Source organism: Schistocerca gregaria, chromosome 1 (assembly GCF_023897955.1).
Source record: "Schistocerca gregaria isolate iqSchGreg1 chromosome 1, iqSchGreg1.2, whole genome shotgun sequence".
Lineage (NCBI taxonomy): Eukaryota > Metazoa > Arthropoda > Insecta > Orthoptera > Acrididae > Schistocerca > Schistocerca gregaria.
The window spans coordinates 975,983,151-975,996,547 of record NC_064920.1 but is presented as its reverse complement, the minus strand read 5'-3'; the positions used below and the strand labels follow the sequence as shown (position 1 = coordinate 975,996,547).

Genomic DNA, 13,397 nt, shown 5'->3' with positions numbered 1-13,397 from the left:
AGTGCTACCACTACTAGACTGCCGAACAAAAAATATATATATATAAAAAAATAAAAAAAAATATTATGAGATGCCAGGAACAAGCTGTGTGACATAAACGAAAACTGTCAGTTGTGTTTTTACATCTGAAAGACTGTGTCTGTTCAAATTTCGCGCTAGTCCTATCAGAGCGGCGCTAGTAGCGCCTAGAGATGGGTAGTTCGCGAACGAACGGGTACAAAGGAACGGTTCACCAAGATGAACGGAAGGACCGAGGAACGAATTCCAAGGAACGATCGGTTCATAGCTCACATCGGTAGCGGCGGTCTACTTACAGTTCCCAGGAACCAGGAACGATCGGTTCATAGTTCACTTCGCTCGCGGCGGTCTACTTGTAGTTACCGGGACCGAGGAACGATCGGTTCATAGTTCACTAGTTCACTTCGGTCGCGGCGGCCACTTCGGCAGTTCTCGTTCCAGCCTCGGTCGCGTGCTCGTCTCAGTCTCGGTCTCCCTCGGCCGCACTCGTCGTTCTTCGCATGACCACCTGTCTCAGTTCCACTGCCGACTGCTCCTAGTTAGTTCAGTATCCAGTTGTTCGTTTCGTTCACTGCGCTCGCCTATTTTACAAGTGTTCCAAACTGTTCTTGCACTTGGTTCTGGCTATTCAGCTTCCACGACCGGTAATCAAAAAGTCTTTTATAGTTACGTAAATTACATAAAAATTACGTTGTATGTAATAGGTACTTCTTTTCAGGTAACAAAAAGGCATATCAGCTCACTTCATTATATCGATGAACAGCAGAAGACATACTTATAACAAGGCAAGTTTTTTTGTTATTTATATGTTTTTTGGTTTCATCGACATGATTTAGCAGCTAACTTTCAATAATTTGCTTAATTTTTAGTGTAAGAAAATTCATATAAAACGATTTTCGTGTATCTTTCATATACAAAACATTAAATTTAGGAAGGCTCTAATTATTTTTAAGTTTGGTTGTTTCCAATTTGCATTACCTGCTAGTTTGGTTTCTTTGAAAAAAAAAAAATAGGTTGTGGGTCATTTTGGCTCAGTAGGAAAAGCAGTGGCTCTCCATTTGAAAAGACATAGATTGCCATAAAATCGTATTTACTTATCATCTCAAAAACTTTATTACTGCGAACTTTATTATTATTATTATTATTGCTGCATTAACTTTAATAATGCAACATAAAAACCTAATTTTTACTAAGTGTGTGAGGCAAGTATGAGAAAACCACATTTTATTTTATGCTTCCATAAAGTCTCTACTTAGTACTTGGCCTACGAACTCAGAGAAAACGTGAAGTATACATAGGGTGTAAACGATTATTGTTTACAACGTAGCATAGCTATGTAGTGCAAGTTGAAACGAAGAATTTTATGAACGACACTTGTGGTCTATTAAGTTGGGAAACAGCCACCAACAGTTTTACAAGACAATATGAGCTATAGCCCATGCGCGTCGCATGAGATTTTCATGTTCTCTTCTCCAGCTCTCTACACATCGTCATCAATTGTTTCGCAATTGTTGCTTGCATTAGCTTGTTATTTCTTCACCACCTAATTATTACATGTTTGTCTGTTTGTTGTCTCTGCTCATAACGGGCAACACATCGTCCGTAATTGGCGAGCAGTCTGTACTCGGGGCCGGTTTTCTGTGCGCCACCCTGTATTATTTCCCTGTTATGAGCCACACAAGGCTACGGTTGGCTAAACGAGAGGTTCTGCAGAATCACAGAAATTACTTCTAAAAGTGAGTAAGAATTCTCTAACGAATAAAGACTCTATACTCCAGGGGGGAGGCAACTGCCCCCTCTTGGTGCCCTCCATCCCTCAGTCACCTACACTACTAGTTTTTCAGTTTTTCATAAGCATATACCAAGCGCAAATGAACGCTGCACGAGTAAAAATGAACGGCTTCCAAAAAGAAACGATCAGCAGTGAACCAGTTCCCAAGGATGAACGAGTTTCCCCATCTCTAGTAGCGCCACGGTGAGGAAACAAATCAGGTTTGCTTTAAATAGGCGCTGAAACAGTCGTAAGCGTTAGTTACCTTTGAGACTGAACGTGATGAGTTGATGTTAGTCGAGAATGCCATTAAGGTGACAACGACACCAATATACACACTCACTGACTTTGAGCAAGGTCGTGTATTTGGGTTAAGAGAAGAGGGATGTTCCTTCTCCGATACTGCAGAAAGACTTGGCAGGAATCTATGCACTCTACATGACAGCCGGCAGTAGTCGTCACAAGAATATACACACATCAAAAAAAAGTTTTGCATCACCTCGGTTCTGAAAGTTTCGGAATCTGTACAGAAAATTGGAATAGAGATCAACATAATCATCGCTTCCGCCCTTTTTATTGCTCATGAAAACCACATATTGGATGTTGTATCACCATACAGTGAGACTTTCAGAGGTGGTGGTCTAGATTACTGTACACACCGGCACTTCCAATACCCAGTGGCATGTCCTCTTCCACTGATGCAAGCCTGTATTCGTCCTGGCATACCAACCACAAGTTCATCAAAGCACTCTTGGTCCATATTGTCTCACTGCTCAAAGGTGATTCCGCGTACATCCCTCACAGTGGTTGGTGGGTCACGTCGTCCATAAACAGCCAGCCCTTTTCAGTCTATCCCAGGCACGTTCGATGTCGTTATCCTGAAGTCATTCACACGATGTGCACCATGGGGGCGCGAATTGTCGTCCATGAAGACGACACGCTGTCGATATGGTTGCACTATCGGTCGAAGGATGGCATTCACGTATGATACAGTCATTACGGAGCCTTCCGTGACTACCAGCGGCGTACATCGGCCCCACATAATGCCACCTCAAAACAGCAGGGAACCTCCACCTTGGTGCAGTCGCTAAACAGTGTGTCTAAGAAGTTCAGCCTGACCGGGTTGCCTCCAAACACATCACCGACGATTGTCTGGTTGAAGGCACATGCGACACTCATCGATGAAGAGAACGTGGTGCCAGTCCTGAGCGGTCCATTCGGCACGTTGTTGGGTCCATCTGTACCGCGTTGCATGGTGTCGCGGTTTGAAAGATTGACCTCGCCACGGACGTCGGGAGCGAAGTTGCGCATCATGCAGCCTATTACGCACAGCTTGAGTCGTGACACGATGTCATATGGCTGCACAAAAAGCATTATTCAACATGGTGGCGTTGCTGTCATAGTTCCTCCGAGCCATAATCCGTAGGTAGGGGTCATCCACTGCAATAGTAGCCCTTGGGCGGCCTGAGCCAGGCATGTCATCGACAGTTCCTGTCCCTCTGTATCTCCTCCAAATCCAAACAACATCGCTTTGGTTCACTCCGAGGCACCTGGACACTTCCCTTGCTGAGAGCCCTTTCTGACACAAAGTAGCAATGCGGACGCGATCGAACCGCGGTATTGACCGTCTAGGCATGGTTTAACTGCAAACAACACGAGCCGTCCTCCGTGGTGGAATGAATGGAACTGATTGGCTGTCGGACCTCCTCCGTCTAATAGGCACTGCTCATGAATGATTGTTCACATCTTTGGACGGGTTTAGTGACGTCTCTGAACAGTTAAGGGACTGTGTCTGTGATACAATATCCACAATCAAAGTCCGTCTTCGGGACTTCTGGGAACTGGGGTGATGCCAAACCTTTTTTTGATGTGTCTATAATCGCAAGAACACAGGGCTCCTGAACGCCACGTAACAATACTGAGAGGAAGGACCATAGTGTTCCGCATACGATTGAAAAATGGTGCAAATGGCTCTGAGCACTATGGGACTTAACTGCTGAGGTCATCAGTCCCTTAGAACTTAGAACTACTCAAACCTAACTAACCTAAGGACATCACACACATCCATGCCCGAGGCAGGATTCGAACCTGCGACCGTAGCAGCCGCGCGGTTCCGGACAGAGCGCCTAGAACCGCTACACCACCACGGCCGGCTCTTCATTTTCAATTTTTGCTTTACTTACACTGCAAATAGACCTAAATAACACTCAGTAGCTGTATTTGTTAATATTTTCATAAAAGGCGTGAAAAGGATAGGAATATTTGAGTTTCCGAATAAATTTCCAGGAGGGACTGTAAGGCGTACACGAAAATTTCGTGTATAATTACAATCCATTCTTGAAACTTATTCGCAAATTTTAAATTTCCATTTGCCTTTCCTTTTCATGCTTTTAAGGAAATTTTAATCGATACAATATACTAAGCACTACGTAGGTATATTTAAAGTGTAAGTAGTGTAAAAACTGAAAATAAAAGACAAAGAAACAACAACTTCCGCATGAAGACTCGTTCCCAGGACCTTCTGATTACCGTTCTGTGCTCTTTCCGCCGAGTCAACCGCTGCGTGGAAACCATGCCAACATAAATGCATTCTGCCTCGCCCTACCCATGGTATTTTTTCTAAACGCTCCCAGTTTTGTCTCCTCCATTTCCGGGTAAGCTCTACATACTCCATAAATTTGGACGAAGTCACTGATGACAATTAGGCGCCGTCCCCTTTTCAGTCTCTCTCATGGCTCATTAATTATTTGTGTATTTGCCTGTGATTGGTTTCCTCTTTAATATTTCGAGAATTATTTCCGTGGATAGCCTGCTTATGACAGCAGGTTTCCACAATTGTTGGTTCTGAGCTTTTCTCCTTATAGTGACGGCTGTCTGGCCCATTCCCTGTTCTTAACACCAGTACACAGATTTTAATTCGACTTTACTTCTATATTACTTCTCTAGTCCTTCCACCTGCCCCTAAACCTACTACTACATGTACATCAATATATAAAATGTAATAGTCAACCAACCGGTTGCACACTTTTTTTTAAAAAAAAAGGACATTAACCGGGTTTCGATAGTTCTAAGACTATCTTCATCAGAAAGGTGAAAGTTACATGATATCACATAACAACTTTAAAATTTCAGCAGCAGTGCTCTCGTCGTCAAATGACATGTTTGTGTTCCATGAATGAAGAGTAAAAGTCATAATAGAAAAGACAATTATCACAGAATGATAAAACCATGGTTGCAACTGGCAGCACTAATTAACTGGTGTAGCAGACTAAGAGCAGCACATAAACAGCGCAGAAGGCATCAGAATAGTTTGATGTCTCTTTATGGAGATAGTCCTAGAACTATCGAAACCTGGTTAATGTCTTTTTTTATGTGCGCAACCGGTTGACTGACTATTACAATTTATATAATTGGATACACGGTTCTGAGGTCATAGCCACAAATTGTTTAAAATATATACATTAATACATCGAAAGCCATCTGACAATATGTGGCGGTGGGTACTTATGGTACCACTATGTGATACCCCCTCCCCCTTCCATTATCGGTAAACCTCTGTATTAGCTCTAATTTCTCGAATTTTCTCCTTGTAGTCATTTCGTGCAACGCTGGTCGGAGGAAGTGAATGTTGTCGGACTCTCCCCGCAGCGTACTCTCTCGGAATTTCAATAGCAAACCACTCCGTGATGCACAATGCCTCTCTTATAACGTCTGCCACTGCAGCTTTTTGAGCGTCTCTGTAACGCTCGCGCGCCGATTAAACGGTCTTATGAACTACCGCACTGTTCTTCGAAGGATCTTCTCTGTTGTTGTTGTGGTGGTCTTCAGTCCAGGGACTGGTTTGATGCAGCTCTCCATGCTAGTCTATCCTGTGCAAGCTTCTTAATCTCCCAGTGCCTACTGCAACCTACATCCTTCTGAATCTGCGTAGTGTATTCATCTCTTGGTCTCATTCTACGATTTCTACCCTCCACGCTTCCCTCTAATAATAAATTGGTGATCCCTTGACGCCTCAAAACATGTCCTACCAACCGATCCCTTCTTCTGGTAAAGTTGTGCCACAACTTTAGCTTCTCTCCAATTCTATTCAGTACCTCCTCATCAGTTATGTGATCTACCCATCTAATCTTCAGCATTCTTCTGTAGCACAACATTTGGAAAACTTCTATTCTCTTCTGGTCCAAACCATTTATCGTCAATGTTTCACTTCCATTCATGGCTACACTCCATACAAATACCTCCAGAAACTACTTCCTGATACTGAAATATATACTCGATGTTAATAAATTTCTCTTCTTCAGAAACGCTTTCCTTGCCATTGACAGTCTACATTTTATATCCTCTCTACTTCGACCATCATCAGTTATTTTGCTCGCCAAATAGCAAAACTCATTTACTACTTTAAGTGTCTCATTTCCTAATCTAATGCCCTCCGCATCACCCGACTTAATTCGACTACGTTCCATTATCCTCGTTTTGCTTTTGGTGATGTTCCTCTTATATCCTTCTTCCAAGACACAGTCTATTCCGTTCAATTGATCTTCCAGGTTCCTTGCTGTCTCTGAGTGAATTACAATGCCATCGGCGAACCTCGAGGTTTTTATTTATTCTTCTTAGAATTTAATACCCGCCCCGAATTTTTCTTTTGTTTCCTTTAATGCTTGCTCAATATACAGGTTGAATAACATCGGGGATAGGCTACCACCCTGTCTCACTCCCTTCCCAACCACTGCTTCCCTTTCTTGTCCCTCGACTCTTATAACTGCCATGTGGTTCCTGTACGAATTGTAAATAGCCTTTCGCTCCCTGTATTTTACTGCTGCCACCTTCAGAATTTGAAAGAGTATTCTAGTCAACATTGTCAAAAGCATTCTCTAAGTCTACAAATGCTAGAAATGTAGGTTTGCATTTCCTTAATCTATCTTCTAAGAGACGTCGTAGGGTCAGCATTGCCTCACGTGTTCCATTATTTCTACAGAATCCAAACTTATCTTCCCCGAGGTTGGCTTCTACCCCAGTTTTTCCATTCGTCTGTAAAGAATTCGCGTCAGTATTTTCCAGCCGTGACTTATTAAACTGGTAGTTCGGTAATTTTCACATCTGTCAACACCTGTTTCTTTGGGTTCGGAATTATCTTCTCTGTCTCTTCTATTTACTCCTGCCGGCCGGAGTGGCCGTGCGGTTCTAGGCGCTACAGTCTGGAGCCGAGCGAGCGCTACGGTCGCAGGTTCGAATCCTCCCTCGGGAATGGATGTTTGTGATGTCCTTAGGTTAGTTAGGTTTCATTAGTTCTAAGTTCTGGGCGACTGATGACCTCAGAAGTTAAGTCGCATAGTGCTCAGAGCCATATTTACTCTTACCTGCCTACGGGTCCCCGATTGATGAGCAATACTCAAGAATCGCTCGAACAAGTGTTCTGTGTGTCATTTCTTGCGTTGATGAGATAAATTTGCCTAAGATTTTTCCTGAACCCTCAAGTAATTTAATCAACTCTCAAATGAAACACCTGTTTTCGTATCCAAGCTCCGAACCTGAACGGCCAAAGGGACAGGCAGTTTTGTACCTAAGTCCTAATTTACCTCTAAAATAGCGGGGAGGGAATGACAGAGTTACTGGTACGTTTTTGATCGACCGAACGCCGCCTTTTCGTTTAGTTAATTTCGTCACGTAGGGTGACGAATCAATTACATAATTCCCTCCAAGGCGTTACAGGCCTGGATCGTCTTAATCGTTACTTATACTTTTAATAAAAAGACACCACGCGAATGATGAAACAACTGTTCCTTTTAAAGACAGTGGCAGTACAGGCGATGTTCTGATATCGACACCGACAGCCGCGTCTAAGTGGAGCCGCGTTACGGTGGACTCAATTGCACAGCTCGAGCCTAGCTCAGCGAACAGTCTCTCCCCCTTTCGCAACAAATGAGAGGCGCCGGTGGAGCACAGTAAATGGGAGAAAGCCAATAGCTGTCGCGTCGCGTTGTTATGCCAACAGGCGGCGGAAACGCGATAACACGGGAGTAAAGTGATACGGACATGTGGTCGCGTGGGAAGGGCTCAGAAAGAGGGGAGGCGCAGTGTTACGTGTCAGCCCGTCACCAGCGCACTCGCCCGGCATCTGCGCACTCGCTGGGTATGTATTCGCACAGGGGGGCATCGCAGCGACGCCACTCTAGCAGCATTTCTTTCACATAGAAATTACGCTCCGTGTATCTGCGCTGCTGATAAAAGGCTACAACATTATGCATCAGGGAAAATAAACCTGTGTACAGAAAAAATGGAGCTACCACATAGAAGTTGCAGGTTCATTACCTTTTGGGGCTAGACTCATATGTTGCCCTTTTAATTAGTATTTAGTGTTGTATGTTTAGCATCCGGTCAATTAATACTCCAAGAGAAGCGCTGTGCCGGCCGGTGTGGCCGAGCGTTTCTAGGCGCTTCAGTCTGGAACCGTGCCTCGGGCACGGATGTGTTTGATGTCCATATGTTAGTTAGGTTTAAGTAGTTCTAAGTTCTAGGGGACTGATGACCTCAGATGTTAAGTCCCATAGTGATCAGAGCCATTTTTTAGATGCGTTGTATTATTGATGTACCGAGCCAGTTGGTTAGAATGAGCTCTTCATTTTTACCCTCTGTGTGGTCTAAGGCCACTGATCTCACCTTTCGGAGTTGGAAATTTACGAAGAGAACCGCATTGTTTAGAGGCTGATGAAGAAACATTTTTATTTTATTTACGAAGAAATATTTTTTAATTGAAACACTAATGTCACTGGATTACACAACAAATAAGACAACCTATTTTTAACACATATATCTTTAGTCTTCCTTTTCATATTTTTACTTTTTTAAGCCTGTCTGATAAATAGTGCTCGTGGTCCGCACAATTTCGCTCGAATTCCCATTCCTTAGTTTACAATGATTTTTAGATTTGATCAACTCGAATGCTGAGTATAGTGATCCACGGATATTTGTTGTTTCAACAACTGAGATGAGTCTCTTCGCTTATTCTTGTGTTAATGGGTACTTTTCTCCTGAAAACTTCTTGCCAAATTCTGCAGTTGAACGACTCCGTTTCAATCCTTTAAAACTTTTCGACCTCTTGCAATGCTTCCAGCTCTACAGCTGACTTACGAGGAGCGTTTGAAAAGTCCGTGCAAAAATAAAAACTACTTAAGTGTTTGGGGTAAACCATCTTTATTTTTCGACATAGTCTCCTTTTAGTCTCAGACATTTCATCCATCGCTGTTCTAAATTGTTGATGCCTTCCGAATAATAGGAATTGTCCAAGTCTGCAAAATAGATATTAGTTGCTGCAATCACCCCCTCGTTTGAAAAAAATCTTTGTCCCGCCAGCCATTTTTTCAAATTGGATAACAAATAGTAGTCCGAGGGAGCCAAGTCTGGAGAATAGGGAGGATGTGAAACAAGTTGGAATCCTATTTCCCTTAATTTTGCGACCACAACTGCTGAGATGTGTGCTTTATGGAAAAGGACTTTTTTAAGGTTCCATCGCCGGCGTTTTTCTTGCAGCTCGGTTTTCAAACGGTCCAATGAGCATGAATAATAGTCACCTGTAATAGTTTTATCGTTTTCCAGATGATCTATGACGATTATCCCTTGCGAATCCCAAAAGACAGTCGCCATAACTTTTACGGCCAAAGGAATGGTCTTCGCCTTTTTCGGTGCAGATTCTCCCTTGCTAACACATTGTTTAGATTGTTGTTTGGTATCAGCAGTATAGTAATGTATGCAAGTTTCATCCATAGTGAAGAAACGACGCTTAAAATCCTGCGGATTCTTCCTGAATAGCTGCAAATCATCCTTGCAACACTTCACACAATTCCGTTTTTGGTCAAGCGCGAGCAATCGCGGAACCCATCTTGCGGATAGCTTTCTCATGTCCAAAGGTCTACGCAAAACATTATGTACCCGTTCATTCGAGATGCCCAAAGCACTAGCAATCTCCCACGCCTTAACTCTTATGTCATATATCGTCATATCATGAATTTTATCAATTATTTCTGGAGTCGTAACCTCCACAGGGCGACCAGAACGTTGAGCATCACTTGTGCCCATATGGCCACTCCGAAAATTTTGAAACCACGTATAAACTGTTCTAATCGAAGGCACAGAGTCACCGCAATGTTTATCAAGCTTCTCTTTAGTCTCCTGAGGCGTTTAGCCTTTCATAAAATAATGTTTAATCACCACACGAAATTCTTTTTCGTCCATTTTTTGACAATCACTCGACTTCCTTGATTCACACGAATGCCAAACACAAAGAAATAGACCAATATAGCTGAAACTTGGTGTGAGTTCTTTCCAAAAATGTTACTCACATGACCTCGATACCTTTACACGGACTTTTCTACCCCACTGAAGCGCCAAAGAAACTGGTGTAGACCTCAGTATTCAAATACAGAGGTATGTAAACAGGCAGAATACGGCGCTGCGGTCGGCAACTCCTATATGAGACAACAACTGACCGGCGCTGTTGTTAGATCACTTTCTGCAGCTACAATAGTAAGTTATGAAGATTTAGATGAGTTTGAACGTGGTGTTATATTTTGCGCACGGGCGATGGGACACAGCATCTCCAAGGTAGCGATGAAGTGGGAATTTTCCCGTACGACCATTTCACGAGTATACCGTGAATATCAGGAATCCACCATTTCACGAGTATACCGTGAATATCAGGAATCCAGTAAGACATCAAATCTCCGACATCGCTGCGTCCGGAAAAAAGTCCATCAAGGTTTATCTCAGGACACTATACGGATTTTGATACAGTTTACGCTAGTAATGGGATTCACGAGGAATGTTTGTGTACTAGGAGTCCCAGAAATGTTCGGACAGACTTCGTGGGGTTGTACATGGTGTCCTGAGGAACAAATCGAGAATAGGAACCCGTGTCCGCAAACGTCATCCAACGACGCTAAAGGGTCTCGAAATTATAGGCGCCTGCGCCTAGCACTAGGCAACTGCCTCGGCAGCAAACGTGACTTTGCACACTGACGGACCGTTGGTGGAACGTCTCGCAATGCTGTTTATTATTCAGTGATCGCGACTGATTGCCAGGATCGCCAGTGGAGAAGTTCCAGGTATCTGTTGCGTAGAAAGTTCTTGTCTCCTATGAATTTATCGCTATGCCAGACAAGTCGTACGGCCGCAGATATCCGAACTCAGCGCTCACTACACGTGGAAGATTGGTGCAGGTTGCTAGTTCTTTATAACTTGCGGTGAAAGTAGGCAGCCATTCCCTACAACATCAAATAGCAAACGTATTTCCCACGTATCAAAATAAACGTCAAGGGTCTTTAGATCAAGAAATCTGCCATTTACTCCTTCAGTAGCGTCAGACACTTTATACAAATAATTTTAAAATCTTCTGTTTCCACCTGAACTTCGCGAAGTGTTCCAGTAACTTTCTTCATTAGAAGCAAGCGAATGTTTTACCCTCAAAGTCTTTCCGAAACCGTTTGAATTTATTAAGAAACAATGTAAATCATTCCAAGTAGACAAGAGACGCACTAGACTGAGCCAAAAGTCGAAAGCGGATCGCGAGCGGGTTGTGGTCATTTCTGGCCCAGAGGCAACCATCTTTTCACGACCTAACGAATACATTTTTGTCTAACGTGAATTCTACGGCCATAAGTTCCTCCTGTCGCCGCTAACGCACGCCTGTCTGCGTGACGGAAACGAGAGACGTGACACAGGGATTAAGACGCTACACTTTGCAGTCAGTAGCAGGGCTCAAATCGTTCCGGCCATCCGAATTTGGGTATTCTATGTGTTTCTTATACCTATGTCAGAATAGCTCCCTGGCAAATGCCACAGCCAGTTGACTACTGTATCCTAATCCAATCAATTTTTCACTTCGTAACGACCTTGTTATCAACGTCTACGTTCCTTCCTTTACCGCAATTATGGACAGAGGTATGGCCCACCTCATTAAAATCCTTATTTGTGTACTGCCATGTCATCAGTCAGAGGAAGGCCGCTGTAATCCGACCGAAACGTCAGATATTTTCCTATAAGACGACGCGGCATGATTTTAATAAGATTTTGACACCGGCCGCGGACACCGAATTATTTGCATGTCTCCTGTATCTGTGAATCGCGCAGTTTCAATCGTACGCATTTGCAGTTACGTCTGTATGGTGTACTTCGGAGGGGCAGGCACAGAAACTACTCGGTGTATGCTTCGACGATTGTAGGGAAACAGCCTAAAAATGACACTCTGCTGCACTGGATCAACGATCGACAATCGAGCTTACGTATTCGACCTAGCTCTGGCGCAACTCGCTGTCCCGAAGTTCGGCATGCTGTGCATTAAAGTGCACGCTCACACTCTTTTGGTTGCAAAACGAGGAGGGTTGTCCAGAAAGTAAGTTCCGATCGTTAGCGAAATGGAAACCACTGGGAAAATCCGGTAAAGCTTTTCACATATGTGTTAGGCAGCGTCTCTAGTATCTCCGTCGATCGTGTTTCGTCACTCTTTTCAGTTCTGAGTGAAATGGCTCTGAGCACAATGGGACTTAACATCTTAGGTCATCAGTCCCCTAGAACTTAGAACTACTTAAACCGAACTAACCTGAGGACATCACACACATCCATGCCCGAGGCAGGGTTCGAACCTGCGACCGTAGCAGTCCCGCGGTTACGGACTGCAGAGCCTAGAACAGCACGTCCACCGTGGCCGGCAGTTTTGAGTGAATAGTGAGCACGGGAAGATGCGTAGGGAATGGCGTCTCCCGCCAAGTATGAGGGCGTGGTTAGAGATTTCGGCTGTATCATGGAGTCTACATAACACAACTGTAGAGCAGTTCCTTCTTGATGCCAATTCCTGACCGCACACTGCAAGGACAATGAATACGCTCCTGCACTCCTGCAGCGTTTCTAATGAGAAGTGTTTGATCACCAACAATACAGTCCGTAATTGACTCCCCCCGAGTCTCATCTCTGCTCACAAGAACGGCTGGCTATGAATACAAAAACTTTTCACAGACAACGAGCTGCAGACCAGTGCAGATAACTGGCCGAAAGTACAGGCGGCTGCTTTCTATGACGAGGATATTGGAAAGTTGATACAACACTACGACAAAACTCGAAGTTGGAGCGGCGACTATGTAGAGAAATAGGTGGAAGGTGTACCTAAGTGTTGCAAATGCAACGTTTCTGGTTTTTACTGTGGTTTCCATTTCGCGAACGATCGCAACTTACTTTCTGGACAATCCTCATATTTCCAATTACTTGATTATTAAATTTCACACACCAGACAGTGATTCCTCCGTCGTATAGAGATACTTAGTTCAGCGTCAAACTATACTGTTCCAGAGAAGTAGTAGACCATGTGGTGGCTTTTTCATTCTGCTGTTGCCCTGTGGTCTTCAGTCCGAAGACTGGTTTGATGCAGCTCTCCACGCTAATCTATCCTTTTCAAGTCTCTTCATTCTCCATAACTACTGCACCCTACAGCCATCTCAGGCTGCTTACTGTAGTGAAACGTTTGTCTCACTCCATAATATTTAACCTCCAAACTTCCCTTCATTAGAAAACTGACGATTCCGCGATGACCCAGAATGTTTCCTATTTACTAAGCCCTTCT

At 43.8% G+C, this 13,397-nt stretch overlaps 2 protein-coding genes across 3 annotated transcripts in view; one reads left to right on the top strand and one right to left on the bottom strand.

Moving 5' to 3' along the window:
• The window catches only part of LOC126277139 (protein neuralized), a 765,663-nt gene that overhangs the window by 457,308 nt on the left and 294,958 nt on the right, over positions 1-13,397 (bottom strand). The gene's annotated exons all lie outside the window — the stretch shown is intronic.
• LOC126277063 (mannosyl-oligosaccharide glucosidase) overlaps positions 7,865-13,397 on the top strand; it is a 357,092-nt gene continuing 351,559 nt past the window's right edge. Inside the window, exon 1 of one of the 2 annotated variants that reach the window (XM_049977330.1) lies at positions 7,865-7,922. The gene's annotated coding sequence lies outside the window, so the exon portion shown is untranslated. The remainder of the gene's footprint in view (positions 7,923-13,397) is intronic. The other variant, XM_049977332.1, reaches the window with a different exon arrangement.